Source organism: Puma concolor, chromosome B3 (genome assembly GCF_028749965.1).
Source record: "Puma concolor isolate L17-30 chromosome B3, mPumCon1.1.hap2, whole genome shotgun sequence".
Lineage (NCBI taxonomy): Eukaryota > Metazoa > Chordata > Mammalia > Carnivora > Felidae > Puma > Puma concolor.
In genome coordinates this window covers 71,535,330-71,544,102 of record NC_141672.1, presented here as the reverse complement: position 1 = coordinate 71,544,102, position 8,773 = coordinate 71,535,330, and the positions used below count along the sequence as shown (strand labels likewise).

The 8,773-nt window shown below is 34.6% G+C and overlaps 1 pseudogene; it reads left to right on the top strand.

Moving 5' to 3' along the window:
* Positions 1–5,197: 5,197 nt before the first annotated feature.
* On the top strand, positions 5,198–5,278 carry LOC112856762 (small nucleolar RNA U3; annotated as a pseudogene).
* The last annotated feature ends 3,495 nt before the right edge of the window (positions 5,279–8,773 follow it).

Sequence of the window (8,773 nt, the reverse complement as noted above, 5' to 3'; positions counted from 1 at the left end):
TATTGTGCTTTGTTAACACAATATGTCTAAATTAGAGAAGACTGGATACCTGGTGAATTGGACCTCCGTTTACATTCCTCCACAACTTTCTGTGATCCAATAATTATTTCAAAATAAACATTAAAAAAAAAGGTCAGCTGTTTAGTTAAAATCCTACTTAGCCTGAAGAATATACTACTGACTTCTAGCCTCTCCAGAGCACGAGCTCTTATCCCTTGCTCCATACTGTCTTCTTCTGGGTTCTAACAAGTGACATTCTGAGGTGAAGGCAGGAAGACAATGCCAGGTTATAAAAGTTAATATCAGGTATAAGAATTCCATAACTTCAGATATGTCCTGATGCACTATCAGGGAAGCCTTATTTTATGTGAAAAGTTGGATTGATAACCTCAGTAAAGCACCTATTCTCTTTTCTTTCCCAACTCACATTTTCTGTGCTCACTGAAGTCTAAATTGTGTTGAAATAGAATTCTAGGGGAAAACCTCCAATGAACCTATTTGCTATCTTCTCTCTTATGGCTTATACTCTACTCTCTTTTTAAAGTGCAGCACTATTTTTCTGATTCTGATTCTGATTTTAAGCAACCGCTATTATAGAGACCTTTCTCTGTCTTACTTTCAGTTATTTTGCATTCTAAAATGTTTAAAGTTAGTTCCTCCAACCTAAGTGAATTCTTTCCAGATTGCTAGTTCTGTTTTTTTTTTGTTTTGTGTGTGTGTGTGTGTGTGTGTGTGTGTGTGTGTGTGTTTTCCTTCTCTCTGTCTTAAGCATATAGAATCACATCTGCTTAACTCCGGGATTGTTGAGATTTCATGGGGATTTGGGGAGTAGGAGGCATCTTGGCAGGGAGATCATTATTACTTTTTGATCCGCCTCCGGTATGCATTCTGACAATTCCTCCCACACCTTCTACTAAAAGTTTTCTCCTCAGGCTAATTGACTGTTAATGGAAGATAAGTAAGGCATTTATACATCCGCAACTCTCAGTATACATGATTTATGTCACCCTCTTAAAAAACAAGATTTAAACAGCAGTCGCCTTGTTTTTTCTCTGCCACATCAGAAGCTGGGTTTGTGGGGTGAATCAGGAGACAGATTTTATTTTCTACTTGAGTTCTTTCAGGTCCAATAGTGAGCTGCTAAAGTTGAAGGTATAGGGATATAAGAAGGGCCAGTTTTTTATGTAACTAATATATATTTTGACATTATTTGAAAAATATTACATTTTCATTTGAAAGCAGTCTTAGCAACATAAATCTTTTATTTCTTTTTTGTGAAAATTGACTTGTGGATTGAGTTTGGTACGTTTGGAGTCTATAGGTATAGTATGTAATCTCTGAACTAGCCCTTGGCCTCTTCAACACAGCAACAATTTTAAAGTTAACAAATCCTACCATTTAGTTTTCCTGGCTAAATAAATAAAGATACAGTCATTTAAATAGCCTTCTTTCAGACTTGTTGTGGAAATAGGTAGTCATTATTGAAAAATGAAGTAGAATCTCTGGAATAGAATGTTTTCTGACTGTATTCTGTTCACAGTTCTCTCATCAATGGTGATTGTTACAAGATGGACTGAGAACTGAATGAATGACTCCCCGAGAGAAATACAGTCTATGCACAGTTGGCTGAGCCAGTTGTTTGAAAATAACATTTTGTGAAGTGCAAATGATTCAGTTAATTCTAGGAAGTGGGTCTGTTTTCCTATAAATTCTCTTGTAACTGGTTCTTCTCTTAAGTTACACTTTTACTGTTCAAATATTAAACGTCTCTTTCAATACTGTGCCCTTCCTGACTTCCCAAAATGCAGGTTTTAGTCTTCATTATCCCCAATTAACCCTCTCAAAATCAGATCTTACTATAATACCCTCTTTAAAAATATCTCCTTATGCTTCAGCATTGCTAACTATGCCATGGATTGCATCTTTACTTTGGATCACTCAAAGATTACTTGACAACATGTGAACTGTATGTGAAGTCAAAGTGTAAATAATTGCACTTTTTCCATGAATGAAAAATTTACTTAAGGGCTAGTAAACTTTTTAAATATAAATACTGATTTATTATAGAATAGCATGAAATGCCACATGAATTTTATAATAAAATGTTGAAACCTCCAAGAAATGTCATGCTTGTAAAATCAATCTTCTTTGGATTTTGTGTTCAAACTCCGTATTATAGTATAGTATATAATTCTCTTAACATTTATACACCAACAAACACCGTATCCTGCAACTCCATACTTTTGACATTCTTACGAGATATCTCTGTGGACCTTAGTACTATTCCCCAAAACCACTCATGCTTTTCATCTACCTCAATTTTTTCACGGTGTCTTCTATGCCTAGAATACCATTTTCCAGTTTCTCTGAATTGTGAATGATATTCACCCTTAAAGTTTACAAACTCATTCAAATGACATAAATATAGTATTCCTTCCTCTGCATCTAAAAAAAATTGTTTCACATAAATCTATTCAAGCATACATTATATTATATCATGCTTATTTATGTATTTGTTACTTTTACCAATTATGAAAGCCTTGAAGTAATAATATGTCTTATTATTATTTTTCTTTCTGCGGAGTTTTATAATATGGCCACAAATCAAATACTTTGACACTTTTCCCTCCAAAAAGTAAGTTTAGATCCCCTTTCCTTGAGTGTGGGCTATAGTTTATGACCTTCTGACAAATAGAATGCAGTAGAAATTACAGAATAACTTCTAAGCCTAGATTATAATCAATACAAAGTAACTGGACGTGGTTCATCATGCTGCCATGACAGAGATGTAAAATGTCTTTGGAACCAGTCAGTGGATAAAACTGGTAGGATTTTGAAAAGAAAAGTCATAGAAGTTGTTACAAGCCTTAAAGAAACTCTGTCTAGAAGAATGGTGACAGTTTAGGAAGCTCTGCATGAGAGCTGAAAATAAATTTATCCATATCTTAGTAAAACCAGGAGGAAAGGAGGTCTTTGGTGTAGTAGGAAAAAGGTAAGCAACAACTATGCCTGCAAAAACATGCAGTGTAGAGAATGTACCTAATGACTTGGAAGATCTGGCTATGGAGCTTTCTAGACTAAATGTTGAAAAGGCCATCTGATTTCTTCTTGATGCTCATGGTAAAATGTGAGAATAGAGAGATGAACTGAATTATAAGCATTGTTAAACACAAAGGAGCAAGGATTTTATTGCTTTGAAATTTCTCAACCACTTCAGATAGCAAACACCACCAAGAAAACATGCTCTACAGATGAAATCAAAGCTGGGACTGTAAAATCTTTGTTAATACATCATAAAGCTCTAAGGTGATGCCTCAGAATGCTATTCAGTCAGGGGAAAAAGTGCTCTAAAAACGTTTAAGAGTATGCATCACAGATCCTCTAACCCAAGTGATAGGGATGCTAAAAAGCTTAAGGATAATGCTCATTAGCTTAAGTATAAGGTAAAAAGGAATATATATTAAAGAGATTTGTCAATTTGACTTTTAGCACATTAAGATCAACAGAAGATCCAAACAGTTTTAAAAGAATTATATTGGTGGAAACAATGTCAGCTTGGACTGAAAGGGACGGTCTAAACTAGAGCTAGTTTTGCCATCGTAATTTTAAGCCTCAATGTTCTAGTGTGCATTGGATAAACTACCTAGTATGTTATAAAGTCATTTCTGTGCAACTATATGAAATTCACATTTTAAGGAATGAGATTTCCTACTAATAACTAGTGAGAAACTGACATCTCTAGTCAACAGATGTATGGTTGAGCCAAATTGGTAGCACATCTTTTAGTCCATTCAAGTCTTAAGCTGACTCAAACTCCAGCTACTGTCTTGACTCTAACCTCATGTGAGACCCCAAACCAGAACCCCTCGGTAAGTTACTCTTATATTTCTGACTCTCAGAAACACTGATATAATAAATATTTGTTGTTGTATGTCATTAAATTTGTGTTAATTTATTACACAGCAAGAGATAACTAATGCCATTCTTTTTTTTTTCATCTACTATATAGTTTGGTGTGTGGTTGTCACTTCACTAGTATTTACTGGAAAAGAAAAGGAGAAGATGAAGACATTGTTGGTGGAATACAAAATAGAAAAAGTGTGATAAGAAATCATGATATTGAAATTACTTTAAAATTCTCTCAGTGAAAATTTTGATCATGATTTATGTTAAAAATCATTTGGCTTTAAATGTAAAAATGTTTGAATTTACATGGACAAATCAAGACAAAGGTGGTAGGCACTGATATTTATTAACTTTTTTCTGCACATCAGATAGATAGGCACTCGATTATGATCTTCATTAAAATTTGTCACTTAATCTTACCAAAAATTCTGGGAGTTAGGTATTATCCCCAACTTATATTTGAGGAATCAGCCTGAATGATATGAAATAATGTGTCCATATTGGTAATTCTAGGAAGTGCAGAGGCTGAATCTGATCCCTCTTCTATCTGATTCCAATTTTTCTAATGTTTTTGCTATACTATGAAACATATTATTAAAGATGCTAAACTAGGGGTGCCTGGGTGGCTCAGTCGGTTGAGCGTCCGACTTTGGCTCAGGTCATGATATCGCGGTCCGTGAGTTTGAGCCCCGTGTCAGGCTCTGTGCTGACCACTCAGAGCCTGGAGCCTGTTTCGGATTCTGTGTCTCCCTCTCTCTCTGACCCTCCCCCGTTCATGCTCTGTCTCTCTCTGTTTCAAAAATAAATAAACGTTAAAAAAAATTTTTATAAAAAAAAAGATGCTAAACTATAATAATTTAGCCTATTGGTTCTAGTATAGCAGAGGATATTTTCTTTTCCATGTATTATTAATTCAAGTTGTTTACTAAGAAGTTAAAACTGTTTATTAACAGAATATCTAGGAACATTCTAGAGTCAACTATGTTTACTTACATGTTAGATCTTCTTGAGAGACTGTTTTAACAATGTAAGTGTGGGGCCTAGGAATATGTTTTTTGATAACCTCTATACAAAACAGAACAATTATTCTATATGTTAAACCAACAGAATTAAAGCCTTCTTTCTCTTCAATCTCATGTTAGTTTTTCAACTTTGTTCTCTCCTTCCTTTTTTCTTTTTATGAAAACATTTTTTATTTCTCTTGAATATTTAATATTTTAATAACAAATTCATCATTAACTAAGAAGTAGAATAATTAGATCATATATTGAATATCATTCTGAGATCCTTAAAGACTGTACTTTCAGGGATCATTTCTATAGTTCATTAATTCTGAGATCCTAATTTATTAAAAAATAACACTAACTGTTGTTTGCTATGATATTGGAAATAAAGGGTTGAATGGGTTGTAATGAACATATGAACCAAATAGAATAATTCATATTAGTGCAGGACACAGAAGACATCAGAATAAGTGGCCTGTCTCTCAAGGTGGGTATTGGATCACTTATGAAGACTATAAAATTTAAAATATATGCAGGTGCCCGGCTGGCTCAGTCAGGAGAGCATACGACTCTTGACCTTGGGGTTGTGAGATTCAAGCTCCATGTTGGACATTATTTGTTTGTTTGTTTGTTTGTTTGTTTATAAAATATGTGCACTTGAATTGAAAAATGAATGGTCATTCTAAATCAGTGAAGACATCAAAACAAAAAAAAAGTCAACATGGGGCGTTAAGTGACTTGTGGACAAAAACAAGTCATCCATGTTGAAGAGACATGAGATAAAAGAGATGAGATAACCAAGAGCCTTTCAAGCCAGGTTAAAATGGTCCGGTCCACTACTACATACGGTTTGCAAAAGGCAGAGTGAAGCAAGAGTGATTACTTAGGATGCTGTTGCAGTAATTCTAGAAAAGATGACTCAAACCAGAATTCGGGAGTTTTGTTAGGAAATAATAAGAACGGATGAATCTGACGAATTTTGTTTCTCAATCTGAGAAAGAAACTACAGAGAATCTGGGTAAATAAAATACAGAGACCAAAGAAAATATCAATGTGTATAGCTTTTGTAGATTGCAGATGAAACCACTCCTAACAGTCTTTGGGAAGCCAGAATGATAAACTGTTTTGACAGTATTATTAGCATTACTCAGAGTAGACTAACTACTATAGTAATTACAGAAATCTCTTAAACTCACTTTTATATATCTAAAGTATTAATGTGAATATTCCTGGTCTGGCCTTTCTCCAGAGCAGCTCTACTCTACATGGTGTCTCAGGAATCCAGGTTTCTTTGTCATGTGATTTCTTCAGATAAGACCTTAGAGTCCTTTCCTTTCTGCTGCCTAGGTGGGTAAAAAGAAGTAGCATGAGCATTTGTATGGGAAAGTTGATACCCAGACCTCCATATGGCCTAAATCATTATAACTTCTGTTCCACTGGACAATCAGAAGATCAGAAAGTAGGTTCCAGTTACATAACTACATGCATGGGAACTGAGACATACGGAGTGTTCAGGAAGAATAGGGAATAAGATATTGGTGAACGTGAGCAGTCTCAGAGATACCAAAAGGAAAGGTTTTAAAAGAGTCATACAAAAGGGAAGAAGTCTGTAATTTGATTTCAGGTAAATGACAACAGGAAAACATTTCTTGTTTGTCTGAGATTATATTTGAAAGTGTTTGTATTTATGAGACTGTATAAACTAACACTTTATAGATCAAACTGAAGATTAGAAAATTACTCATTTTAGTTGTGACCGCATGTCTTCAATAAATGCTTGTTCTTGTCCAATTATTATGTTCCCACCCATTTCTTACCTTGCCCTGATAATATTCACTTTTAATTGTAAAAGTTCTTTGAAATTGACTGTTTTATCTTTCTTGACTAGAGTTTCTCCTACATTCAGCCCTGCAGTTTATGCCATAAAATTTATACCCAATAAATTTATTTTTCTATATTACTGTATGCTTTCAAAATCTCTAAAGAAATGCTGAGTTTATCTTTAACATTTGTAACTTTATGCTTTACGTTATTAGCCTCGGAATATTATACACACTTGCTCATTCACTCACAAGCATAATCATTTTACTATCTGGGCCTTTATCAGTTGGTGGGTTTTTGTTTTGTATGTGTGTCTGAATTTTACAAATTCATTTTACAAGTTCAAAAAGTTCTTTTAGGTCACCCAAGGAATTGCTGATTATGTGATTCTGGCCAGTGGGATTGTGAAAGCATGTTGATAATATCAAAACAAGAAAGATAATCACTTCTATTCCTAGAGCCCTGAGAATGTTACTTTGTCCTTCTCCTGACATTCTCCATGACTGTTCTGACTCCATGCTTTGCACTTGAGCTGTTCTCACTGTGGAGAGATCCTTGGATTCCCTTAAGTCTAATAAAGTCCAATTAAGGACTGCTAGTTTCTGAGCTGCATACCCTAAGGACACACGTTAATGATGAGTTTAAAATGGTGTCCTATTACAGGCTTATAGAATGCCAGCCACCTTAGCACTTCCTTTTTAAAATGAGTGATAATTGGTAAGACTTTAGCATTCCTATTTAAAAGATAAGGAAGTACAGATTCAGGGAACTTCAGGGACTTTCATCAAGGTTACCCAGACAAGCCACACTTAGAACTTCTTGGGTTCTGAGTAGATTAAATAATTGAATAATAGAGCTAAGATCCATTTCAGCATGGCCCACATATTTTTTTTTTTTTTTTTTTTTTTTTTTTTTAGGTAGACATATATAGTGGACTTGGAAAGAGGATGCTTCCAGTTTTGCCTTCATTTTTAAAGATTTGTTCAGATTTTTATGGAAAGGAATTCACCAGAAAACTAACAGAAATTCCTTTCGGTACTATGGAAGAGTGCAGCCAAATTTGGGGCTTAGTATTATGATTTGCAGCTATCATGAAGATTGTTCTTCGTGGTTCTTACACATTGCAAGATTACCCAGGAAAAAGGGTGAAACTATATGGTCACCATCACCCCATTCTTGGAAATGACGTTTGAAGCTTGTATATTTGACACCTCTTGCCTTTCTCCCACACCCTGCCTCTATGAGGACTTTTTCATGTGTGTAATAATAATTCATAAGTGGGCCCCAAATTAGAATAGCTGTCTTCTTCTGTACTCTCCTATGTCCCAGGCTACTAAATCCTCCACTAGCAAAATTCTTTAAGCATAGAAAGAAAATGCCCCAGAGATTCTATTTTTCCTTACATAGTCTGAACCTAGATATCATTTGTATAGACACCATAAGATTAAATAGGAAAACATCTAAGTACCAAGAGCAGACATCCATAGATTCAAAGCATTAAGGGCTAGAAAGATGTCTTAAAATGTATCTAGCAAAACTATTAACTTATGTATATAGTTCCCATAAAATATGAAAAGTCATCTAGGCTCCTGTCTTTTGAATAGGGGAACATCCCAAATAATACAATATACTTAAATAAAAATACCATAAGGAATACTGTTAATTTTTACATGAAAGAAAATGGAAGGAGTTTATGTGTGATGATAACACAGTAATTGGAAAGGGCTCTCTCCAAATAAATGAATCAACTGATAGTCCAAAAACATTGAAATGAAAACAGGGCGCCAGAGATTAGAAGACATTAACTTTTTAACACACACACACACACACACACACACACACACACACGCTCTAACTTCGAAATGAATGTATATGATAGGATATATGCTTAACTGTATGAGAAGTTCTCCAGTTTCATATTTGTGCCCAGGTTAGCTTTGAAGATGGGGTAGGGTCAGATGAAGGTAATTCTTAGTTGCATGGCTTCCCAGGTTCTGTGAGGATTTTCAATAAGTATTCTCATTTTGGGTTCATAGTTAAAG